Source organism: Octopus sinensis, linkage group LG11 (assembly GCF_006345805.1).
Source record: "Octopus sinensis linkage group LG11, ASM634580v1, whole genome shotgun sequence".
NCBI lineage: Eukaryota > Metazoa > Mollusca > Cephalopoda > Octopoda > Octopodidae > Octopus > Octopus sinensis.
In genome coordinates this window covers 28,671,910-28,684,610 of record NC_043007.1, presented here as the reverse complement: position 1 = coordinate 28,684,610, position 12,701 = coordinate 28,671,910, and the positions used below count along the sequence as shown (strand labels likewise).

General features: G+C 37.1%; 1 long non-coding RNA gene across 1 annotated transcript; it reads right to left on the bottom strand.

The window, feature by feature from the left end:
- Positions 1 to 3,130: 3,130 nt before the first annotated feature.
- Positions 3,131 to 5,606, bottom strand: LOC118765358. The gene is made up of 2 exons (XR_005001196.1): positions 5,427 to 5,606; positions 3,131 to 3,554 (listed from the first exon to the last, which is right to left on the bottom strand). It is a non-coding gene; the product is annotated as an uncharacterized LOC118765358 (long non-coding RNA).
- Positions 5,607 to 12,701: the final 7,095 nt, after the last annotated feature.

Genomic DNA, 12,701 nt, shown 5'->3' with positions numbered 1-12,701 from the left:
GAGGAATGGGCATGGCTAGATTGTCTGTGACATAGGTCTACAACCCATGGCTACATAACTCTAGCGTTAGCTTTCACTGTAAGAACTGCTTGCAACACTTGGTTCCATTTGCTATTTCACACACTTTTGTCTTATTTTTGCCTTCTTTCGCAATCCTGTCTTCATTTATGTGTCTGAGAAGACAGAGAGACACATTTCAATTTCTGTGTGTATCAATAAATACATATATATGCATACATACGCAAGCACACATACATATATATATATATATATATATACATATAGTTATACATACACACACGCACATAGAACTCTCTCTCTCTCTCTCTCTCTCTCCCCCGGCGCTCCTGCTGCAGCCACTCCACATGACTAATTACAATTTCTTACTATTATTCGTCTTCTCTTTCTCTCTTTCTCTCTCTTCCTTTTCCTTGTACCTATCTCCCCCCCCCGGCCCCTTGGTGCACATGTACCCACACCCTCTCTGCAGATACAATTATTTGGGTACATATTTACGTAGAAATACTCAATATATATTTTGAATATTTACAGTATTTAACTCACGTATGTATATATACATACATGTATAAATATCTTGTATTCTGTATGTGTTTATTACACGTCTGTATGAGTATATATATATATATTCGGCATTCTAGAAGCCTGAAGGGGTCTGGCTCACGTTAGGGACCTGCGAAGAGAGTGACACGGAACCAAATCAAACTCTTTTAAATAATAATAATTATTATATATATATATGTGTGTGTGTGTGTGTATACACACACATGCATATGTAGCTAAATAAATGTCCCTGTTCAAAACTCAAGTGTCCACTTAGAGACCATATGCCAAACTCCCAGAATATCTGTAAAATTCTGAAATATATTTCCAATTTTTTTCATTATATTTCATAAAACGGTAATGAAGTGAATTTAATTTCGCCTCAATGACCACAGGTTCCCTCGTTAACTCATCAGTTTTTATACTACACGTGTGGAATCACTAAATGTCCACAGAAATTCTGAGCTCTGCTTTGTCTAAAATTGACCACAAAACAGTAATTAACTCGGTTTAACTAATCTTAATGATTATAGAGGTAAAATGAAGATTTATTTCTAAATCAAGGGAATGTCCTTTCTATGTGGTCCCTTTCGTTTTCATATAAGAAGGGCTTTGTTACAGCACATAATGGAGATAGAAAGACAGATGGAAAATGACGGACACGAATGCTGATTGCATTTCCTCTTGACCCAGACACATCTTCATCTCCATAGTTTGAAAGAAGGCGGTGGGGAGGAATGTGAAGCCATAAACTATTTTATATATTAGTAATTATTCACTCAACAGACATAGATTAAAGAGCAAAGCAAAAATTGTTTATGTGGGAATTACGACGAATGGATGAAATCTCACCGCCTTCCTCTTTAATGGCTTTCATACAAGTGTGTGTGTGTGTGTGATTGTGTGTTGCTAACTTGGATATCATTAAAGCAAAAATTATATTCTGCATTTGATGAAAAATGAAATCATTCAAGACTATTGTAATATTAATGTTCCAGTTGTTAGTAATTTTTAATTTAATCCTACAACAGATTCCACCGCGTACAACATTAACAAATGAAACCTACACCATTCATCATCTCAACCTTTCCTTTTCTCCTCTCTCTCTCTCCTCCCTCTGCATCTCTCTTCCTCTTATCTTTTCTTTCTTTCTCTATTCGATTCTTTAATCGATAATCAATAATCTAAGAATCAATAAGGAATCGTTGCCTATTTCAGTAATTATTCCGATGTAACAAGACCCCAAACCCCAGTTGATGTTCCTCTCTCTTTAATATCTGTTGCTGTCCAGCCTTTTACTAGAAATCCCTAAAAAATCTTGCTTTTTGTTGGAAATATAATAATTCTCTGCGAGACGACGACAGTCGACCAACATTGTTATCGAGTTTATAATAAATGTCGATGTAATTATAATAAATCAACCACGTTGCAGCAGGCACCTTTCGAGAGGAAGGAAATTTGGCCGATTGCAAGTGATTTATTCTTGTAAACTAACTTCACAATCAGGATATATATATTGTTGTCCTTCTGTTGTTATTTATTTTGTTCATTGTCTGCTGGTTGTTGATTGTTTTCTCTGTGTGAAAGTTTATTTTGCCAGTAAAAACAATGTCAAGATGACGTCAAGGAGGCGTAACTTCAATGAATGAGATTCTGCTCATTGCAAAACCTCTGTCACAGAAAAACTATTCAATTCCCATTTTCTACTGAAAATATATAAGGTCAACAAAAGAATGTGTTGATTTCTTTTATATATACAAACCACATATTTCATCAATTCTTAATTTAGTTTTATCGGTTATTCTTTTTACATCAAAAGTGTTGGGTTTGTGAAACGAAAAGAAAAACGTTTTTTATTAAATCAAACAGATTTGCAAAAATTCTCGTTAAAATAAGCGATTCTTAATCACACTGGTTCCTTTTTATTAAAGCAAATATTAAATAAAGTCATACAGAATTCGATATATTATATTTTCACATCATTAATAATAATAAAATACAGGAATCCTCCACGTTGCAGAAGTAATTCGTTTTTGAAGTCTTGTAACATTAAATCCCGTAAAATGAAGCTAATTGATTTTCATGTTAGAAAGTTGGAAGCATTCTGACGAACTTTTTCTCGGAAAACTAACAAATACAACAATAATTCGATCGCTTTTATGCTCGAAAATAACAATTTCTAAATAAATTCAGTACAATATGTAACCATAAAAACATTCGGTAAAAATTATGGTAGTAGAGTATTGACTATTGATGGTGATGGAATGAATTCTCGGAGGTTGAGGATCACTGTCTTCTATCTTATGTTTCATTATCATCAACATCTACTTAAAGGGCAAAGAAATCCAAAGTTATATGTTGTTTTTGGCGCATCATCTCTACAGACAGTTCAGAGTATAAACTGAGCTCATAGTAAACTCTGCTTGTAAATGTTATGCTTAAGTTCATGGTTAGAGTTTTTACCAGCAAAATGTTCCTCTATAAGTGTCAACCCTTCAGCAATAATTTTCGCATTTAAATGGAGTTGATGGAATTTCCTCATTCCCGTCCGTATTTTCAGCTTGCTTTTGTTCTAATAGCATCGGCTGTTCATTCGATAAACTTTCTCTATGAGACACCAGCAACTCAGCCACATCGTCCTCTATGACTTCTTGAGACCGATATCACTTGCAAGTGTCACATTATCCTTCTGAATTTGATGTCGACTTTCTGCTGGTAGAAAACTTGTAAAGGCACAGATACAATCTGGCAATTCAAAGATGAAGGTTTCATTTCATTCCATGACTCAGCTATGCTGTCCGCAGCATCCATTGTGTTGAACTTCTAGAAGTCTCTAATTATAGGTTTGCCATCCATGTCAGTTGCTTTCATAAATTGTTTGAAAGTTCTCAGATAATGTCTTGAAATTAGCTGACTCAACTCTATTCATGAGCGAGAAAAAAGAAGTTGAATTGTTGGCGATATGTTTTATTTACTCTCACATTATCAGAAAACTGCAAGTTTACTGGGTTGCTTGGGGCATTGTCTAAAGGGAGCAATGCTTTGATGAAAATATTACATCTGGCATTGTACCTTTTGACAAGTCAAAAAGAATGTTTGTAACCAACTCTTTGAAAAGGTTTTTAGTCATCCATGCTTTTTCATTTGAATGCCAAATCAGAGGTAGGTTAAATTTTGTGTAACCCTTGAAATCTCTTGGATTTTTGGAATGTTACATGAGAAGGAGCTTTAATTTTATATCACCAATGGAATTTCCTCAAAGAAGAGGCTGTTCTTCGCCAGAGATAAAAGTTCTCACAAGGATGTACTTTTAGCAAACTACAGTTTCATCAGCATTGTACACTTGGTCTGGTGTGAAGCTCTCTACAACAATCATTTTCTTCTGGATATTAGTAACAGCCTCTGACCAGCTCTGGCAGCTTCACTGGTCATTTTTATCTTATGCAAATTCAAGAACTTCTTAAACCTCTAAAACTAACTAGAAAAGATCAATACAAGTTTCATTTTCCATTTTCTAAACTTTTGCTTTATTTTTTCTTAATTACCATTGTACTTATTGGTACATTACATTGAGTATGACCCTTGAGGTATACATTCAAAAGCTTGTTCCATTTTAAGTATCACATTAAACCTATGAAAAAATAGGGTCTGAGCAGTGAACAGTGACTTCTTGAGCTCTTGACTTCATTCTCTCTCTATTATCACATATTGTTCCACTGTGGATATTACAAACTTTAATGTTTTGGTAATGTCGATAGGTTTTCTTTTTTTGCCCCCGTCCCACATCAAGCCATTTTTAAATATTAAGTTTAATATACAGGGTAATCCCTTCATACTTCCTTTTCACACAACAACCTTCAGTTCTACTTGACACTTCTGAATTGTAAATTCAACAGCAGTTACAGTCAATAATTATTCACAACAAATAAACAGTTAAAAAAAAAAAGCACCAGCAAAGAAGTGCTTTGTGAGAGCAAAAAATTGCTGTTTTAGTCGCATGGATGTGAGAATGGAAATGAGATGAAAGAATGAAGGAGTCGGGTGGGGTGAAGTGCTGTATGATTACACTTAGTTGAAGAGTTACTGGGCTTATGAGCATGTAACGGATAATGTCTTTTTGGCGTTGGTTGCCAGTTTGTAACGATAGTTGTGATAATAATTGTTGGAGTCAGCAGTTAGCAATTGTAACGGGTGTTGATGTTGCAGATGTGCAAGATGAAGAAAGAACAGTGATTGCAGGTGTAAAGTAACATTTATTTACTGTTACTTAATATAATGCCATGCTTCAACGGGCAAAGTGTTTTATATAAGTGGAAAAGCTCACGAGGATAAGAGAGTTAATTTCTTCTTGAATAAGTGTGTATACGTCATCATTGTAGTACTAAGAAGATAGAGATAGAGTGATGTTGCATAGAAGAGAAAATGAGAGTGAGTGAGAGTGGGAGAGTGTGGGACAAGACAACTTCTACTTTGGTTAATTCCACAATTGTTCAGACGGTCAGCCAGGCTTGGTTGCCACTGATATATATATATACAAGCTCAGAATGTGTCCTCACTGTCACATGATCTTAACATGCTCAATAACAAGGTACTTGTCTGTCAACTGTAAAAGAATGTGGCTGCCCTGTTCTTAAGCCAGGCACAAAGATTAACTCTTCAATGCTTGACATTTATACAAATAACTAGGTAAGCAGTGGTCTGCCGTTTCCTAAGAAAAAACCTCAACTTTTTAAATCTCTGTATATAAAGGATAAAAAAAGATACTTCCATCTTGTCATTTACATTTTCAGTCATTTTTAATAAATAATAAACAGACAACTAAATTTATTAAATGAGACAAACTATGGAACACTCACGTTAAGGACTGTGAGTTTCTTTGTAACATCTCAATGAATGCTGCAATTTATCAGCTTTTGCAACTTTAGTGCATCATCATCATCACCATCACCATTATCATCATCATCATTTAACGTCCGTTTTCCATGCTGGCATGGGTTGGACAGTTTGACTGAGGTCTGGAAAGCCAGTGGCTGCATCAGGCTCCAATCTGACCTGACAATGTTTCTACAGCTTGAGACAAATGTAGTAATATTTCTAAAATTTCATCTTCTTACAAGTTAGAAAGACCCCTTCATGGGGACTTAACACCCACAATGTAGTCATTTTATATAAGCAAAAATGAATACGGTTGTACTCTTGGAAGCTGTAGGGTCACCCGAGCATAAAAGATGAGCATTATTTGTAATTCAATGGTACAACAGTGTAGGAATTTGCTTTGAGATATACCTAGATTGTGATTTCTGCAATGTGGTGCATAAATTGTCAAGTAAATGAGAGGCATCTTTGCCTCACTGACTCAGTTGCAAAGTGTTCAGTAAAGTTATTTGGTTGCAGATCTCCTTTGAGTATCACTGGGTCAGACATAGTCCCCAGATGGTAACATTGATTTCAAGGCCTTCCAAGATAAGTGACTGGTTATTCAAAGACATTTATAGATTGTAAATTTATTCTGTCCAGTTACGTATCAGTATAGTGGTCATTTGCAAACTCCAGAGGTGACACTTTCATTTCCCCTTGGCGCTCACGTCACACAGTTGTTAATGTTTAAGTTGGGTCACACCCTTCAGATTGCTATAGATCCATAATGCATCTTACGGCTGTACCTGTCACCTGGATGGTGAGGAATCCTACATTGGGGAGTAGTAACGACTAAGGTAGGGTAGCTGACTGCTTATTGTGATCATTCGTTTTTTGCTTTCCTGTAGCTTTGCTCTCTTTTACAAACCCAGTGAACATATATTTCCTATTTCAAAGAAGTTCGAACAATGCATATAAGACCCAAGTTAAAAAGATTCTCAACAATTCAACTTCTCTGGTTGACATTAAGACACCCACCCCCAATAGGGGCCTTAACTCCCACATTTTAGAGCTCCATGACCTCCATTTTTCAGGAGCAAAATTCTTTTAACAGGTTCCATAAGACTGGAATTTTGGAATCTGCACATAAAGATCAGTAGTAGGGGATACGTGTGTCATGATTGGAATTCTTTTAGGGTGTGCAAAGAGGGAAAGAACCCTCACCTGCAATTTTGATGAAATTTGAATCATAGGTATTCCAGTTCATTAGAGAAAATATGACAGAAAAGTCTAATTCTTCAATTGCATGTAACAAGGGCAATGCCGAGTATCTCTGATAGTTATTTATATATTTCAGTTACTGACAATATCGTTTTCATAGATTAAAGGGATGGTGGCTTGGAAGGATGGTTTACACATTTGCAAACCAAATCTAGCAGTATTTAGTTGAGTAGCTTTGTGCTCTGAGTTCAAGTTATGCTGAGGTAGACTTGCTTGTCTCCTTTTCTGATGAGTCACCTCAATCCAACCTGCTTTATGTCCACCAGAATTTCACTTTTTATGTTCTTATATTAAACAGAAGAAGCAATGACAAAATATTTCAGCAGTTGAGCATTTTTGTAAATTAATCACAATTTAAATCTATTAAAACAGAACTGAGACCTTTGGGCAAAACACAATATATTTTGTCAGGTTCAGGGTTAAAGAGTAAAACTGTGTGTGTGTGTAATGAAGCTGATTTACAATAAAAAGTAAAAAAAAAAAACTCACAAAAAAACAAATACTAACTCTTCAAATTATCCTGTTTATTATACAATTCCTCGTTGAAACTTTTCTGTTTCTATCTAAAGTCATTTCCGAGTGTGACTTCTACATTTGTTGTTTACCAGAGTGGGTCAGCCAGAGCAAGCTGACTAAACTATTGCAATCAGGATCATTTCAGCTTTTCCTCAAGCCAAGTTTTCCCAGAACTGTATTATCTAATATGTTCTTTCTTTGTTTTTAAAGATAGTTGGGTATGATCTGAGCTAGGTTTGGCTGCTATTTCTAGCATCTGCAGTAATCATGTTGATTCTGTCTCTGTCTTTCCCAAGTTGGTGATGGACACTCCTTTTTATGAAAGCAGGCCCCTCATCTGGGATGCCAGATGCTGTGACACTTGCAGAGGTAACTTGGTGTGTTCAGCTACCAGCCCAGGCTCCGCAGCCCCTCGAACTAAGAAAAGCAAATTGTCAAAGTATCAGTTACTCTCTGACAGGTTTATATTTGAGCCTGTGGCAGTGGAGACCTCTGATGTTCTTGGCCCCTGGACCATATCCCCGCTGCTCATCACTGTCAAAGCAGAGACGGTTATCCTCAAGTGTGAGTCCCGTGAGTCAGAGTAGGTCTCCCTTCAAGCACATCTCCCTTGCCATCTTCCAGGGCAAAGCCTTTGCCACTTTGTCTGCTGGGACCATGAAGTGGTCTGAATGGTAGGAAATCATGAGAATGGAAGAATTTCATTGCTTTCCACATGCTTTCTCAACTGTTTTAAGTCCCTTTGCTTAAAGACATTTTTATATTATTTCCTTATATGTTTCTGGACAAACATTTGCACCACATTTTAGAATGGAACTAGTTGAATCAATTTAGTGGATGTGAGGTGGGGTTCCATTAAAAAAAATTGAAATTTTGAAAAAAATTCTTTATCTCTGGTTTTAGTCACCCAACTATTTTTGTATTTTCCTGCAGAAATATGTTTCTAAAACGAAAGATCACTAAAAATATGATCACATCATCAAAACCAGAATCTTTGTAGGTTAAGCACAGGGAGTTGAAAAAAAAAGTTTTGAAAAAAGATGAGAACCAAAGCAAAAAATAGAGGAGAGGAGATTAAATTAAAATCCCAAGAATGCTTTCATTAACCCTAGAAGAATCGGTTAAAAAGCCCGTCCTTCCCACATCCAGTCTGGGACCAAATCATAATGGGAAGGGACGTAACTTCGTACTGCAAGATTTTTATAATAATAATGAAATTATTGTATACAGTGCTCAGGTACACCACAACTTGTCAGAAAATGTGTATAGAGTATATGCAGTAATGTAGAAATGTCTGGAAAGTGAACAGTGTATGAGTCAGATACATGCTTGTGTGTGTATGGAGGGGAGAAAATCAGGTGTAGTGTTGGCGAATCTCAGGAAGCATGGAAGTTTTGAAGGATGCAGTGCTCCGACAACTAACAACTGATGCCAGCAGTTTGTTCCTGCTTCAGCAACTCTCAGCGTGAAAAAATGTTTCCTAAAGTCATGGGAGCTGTGCTGTTTTCTGACTTTGTAAATATGTCCACGGGTGTTAGATGGGTGGAGTTTGAAAAGGTGCTCAGAGTTATTGTTTGTAAGATGGTTGATAATTTTATGGGTGTTTGCCAAGTCATCTGCCAGACATCGGAGTTTCAATGTGTCCATGCCCAGGGAAGTAAGGCATTCAGGATATGGCAAATGCCTGATGGAGGGTATTCTTTTGGTTGCACGTTGCTGAACAGCTTCCAGACGATTGATATCCTGGGCAAGATAGGGGTTCCAGACCGGTGATGCAAACTCCAGGTGAGGTCTTACCATAGCTATATAAAGCCACAAATAGATAGCCGGAGAGCGGCTCACAAAGGATTTGGTGAGTGATGCCAAGATACCCTCAGCCTTCTTGACAATTTTAGCGATGTGTTTTGTCCAACGCAAATCACTGTCGACAATAACACCCAGGTCACGTTCACATGAAGACTTTTTGAGACTAGTGTTGTGGAGGGAGTAGGTGGACGCTGGGTTTCTCCTCCCAAAATGCATGGTGGTACATTTGTCCACAGCCAGCTTGAGTTGCCAGTTCATGATCCACTGCTGCAGTGTGTCCAGGTCTGCTTGCAATAGAGATCTATAGTGTACAGGATTTTTGTCAGTCACGTGACCATTTCTTTGGTTTTAAAAAATTATGGTTCATTAACCCACTACAGAAGAGAATAACAAATGCATTCTAGCTGGGCAAATCCAGTCAATGTCTTCAATATACACACATACACACGTGTAATCATTTAATGCCTACTTTTCCATGCAAGCATGGATCAGAGAGAATTTAAGGCAGATTTTCTAAGGGCAAATGCCCTTGCAGTCAGCAACCATCACTAAGTTTCCAAGCAATGGATTCTTTTTTCTATAGTTATCCATATTTTTCACAGAAGACTAGATATGCACAACCTTGTGTCTTTGAAGATGATACTCATTTACAATCACCACGTGATATTCAGAGAAGATTATATATAATGACATACACACACTCACATGATGGGCTTCCTTCAGTTTCCGTCAATCAAATCCATTCAGGTTGGTCCGATGTTATAGCCTTGGCCAAAAGTATTAGGCCATCCCAGTGTTTGGGGGTTCTGCTATCTCAATGTTAATGAAACTCGTGCACATGGTAGATTATGGTATATTTCACAATATACAGTAGTTTTAATATCTGGTTGACCCTCCTTTAGCATCAATTACCATTTTTATATTATAATGTACATATGCAACCAATTATGAGTAAGACCAACGTTCAAAGTGAACCTATGTTTCCTTGATTATTTCAGAGTTTTATACTAAAATATGTTGTAGATAAAGTTAATAAACAGTAAAATGCCTAAAACAAGGGAGTTGAATGAGTGTGAACGAGATCAAATCAGAAGCTTATTGTAAAGATGGAATGTCTCAAAGGCAAATTGCCCAGAAGATGAAATGTTCTCGATGTGTGGTGCAAACAACTCTCAACCGCTTCAGAGAGACAAAAGATGTGAAGACAATACAAAGAACAGGCAGAAGAAAGGTTACATCACTTCGTAATGACAGATCCATCATCCATCAGTCGCTCAGAAACAGAAGGAAAACATCGTCAGAGCTCTGTACAGACTTCAACAAGGCAAATACTTCACAAATATCAACCCTAACTGTTAGAAGAAGGCTTGTAGAGTAGGGTCTGAAAGGCTGTAAAGTCAGGAAGAAGCCATGGGTTTCTGAAGCGAATATGGAAAAACGTCTTCAGTGGGCCAAAACCCACTGAAATCGGACCAGTGAGCAATGGTTGAAAGTCATATGGTCTGATGGAAGTAACTATGAGGTAAGATAGTACAGGTGTTCAATCACATATAAACTTAATGTAACTGGTTTGTTGCCCACAATATATAAAAACTCATCCAACATAAAGCTAATATTGATTTTCATGTTTTTACTCAGGTTTTCAGTGCATCTGGTGCAAATTTTGTGTGTCACGAAATGTTTCTATATCAGGGAATTCAGCTACCTGTGTTTCTATGTTATCAGATGTTTTAGAGCTATTGCTAATTTGCATCCAGGAGTGTTGGAAAACAGTGTTATCTTTCAACAGGACAATGCTCCATGTCACACAGCAATGAATACTCATCAATAGTTTGAGACACAAATTATTGGTTCCATGGATTGGTCAGCTCAATGTCTTGATCTAAATCCGATCAAACTCCTATGGGGAACTCTTGATGAAGCTATCAGGAACACAACAATTAAAAATAAAGAGCATTTGTACCAACAGTTGAGAGAAGAAGGGAATAAAATTGCACCTAGCACCTGCAAGAAACTCGCTGATTCAATGCCTAACCGTATAAAAGTGGTCATTGATGCTAAAGGAGGGTCAACCAGATATTAAAACTACTGTATATTGTGAAATATACCATAATCTACTATGCGCACGAGTTTCATTAATATTGAGATAGCAGAACTCCAAAACATAGGGGTGGCCTAAGACTTTTGGCCAAGGCTGTATATATGTACAAAACCCACAGAGTAAGAATTTTCCTCCATGACCAAGTAGAGTGAATGGCTTTTCTATGGATTTGAATAGGATTCAAGCATATTTGAACAGGTGACAAGTTTACATACATGTCTGCTATGATCCAGGTGTGTACATCTAAGCACCAAGTGTCTACATGAGAGGATCTCTCAAGGATAATAACAGAGTATTTAATGTTCCAAATATATATAGAATCAGTTTTTGCACTTCATCCTTGCACGATAATAATGTGTTTGTAAGACATTCAGCTCATTAGTGCAATGGACTCCGTGCCACGAATGTCTTCACGGCCACAAGTACCTGAACCTTTAAACCTAAACAAGCCAATAGCTTTGTTTCTAAATTCAGTGAACAAACTGTTTGCTTATCAGTTAAAAATCACACAAACACAACAGCACTCCACGTATCATTCACTTTCTCTTCTTATATGTGCATATAACCACACACAACACACACGCACTTTTTCAATCCACCACTCGGCTTCATAACTCTGTATCACACTTTTCTCTCTCTATTTCTCACTTCCTCTTTACTGACACACACTTCTCTTACTGATTACCTCCCCTTACTCTCATCTCTGTAAAGTAATCCCCCCCCCCACTTCTATCATGACATTGATTTACACTATGGACTTTCAACTATTTTACACTCTTTTTCAGCTCTTAACTTGTTCAACACAGCTACCTCTTCTCCATTGGCCTTACCAGATTTTCCTCACTATTATCATTTCTCCACCCCATCAAACATCGCTGGACATTTTTTCCAGTTTGGTAGTTTTTATAAAAAAAATTTCTTATAATCCTCTCTCCTCTTCCCAGAACTAATAACTTTTCTCTCTTTTCCCTTTCTTCCATGTAAAACCATTTCCCACTCACACTAATCTCACCCTCCACATTCTTCTTCCTTTCCATTTGCCTGTTTCCACCTCCTCACATCCATGCTTTCTTCATACACACTAAATGATTACAAACATTCACATTAAACTATGTTACGATACTTTCACCCTTTCATATCTCTACAAACACACATCACATTAGAATACAGGCACCACGCTCCACAAAAGCTTCTTTACAAACACACACACACACTCCTCCACTTGCTCCCTCCTCCTTTCTTAGTTTGCTCCCACATTCCCATCTGCTTTCAAACTCCTCATCTTTGTGTTTCTTCTTTCACAGATTATTCTTGTGTCTCACATCTGTTATGCTTTTCTGTTCCTTCATCAGAAGGGACAGAAATGTTACCACTCTTTCTGTCAAAGCATTAACCGAGTATATTTGTTAAAACTTGCCCCTCTTGTGTTGACTTTTTTTATTCTTCATTGAATTTACACTGTGTGTGTGTGTGTGTGTGTTGTGTGTGTGTGTGTGTGTGTGAAAAATCTGAGTAGAAAGTAAAATTAAAGGCAGCAAGCTGGCAGAATCGTTAGCACGCTGGGCAAAATGCTTAGTGG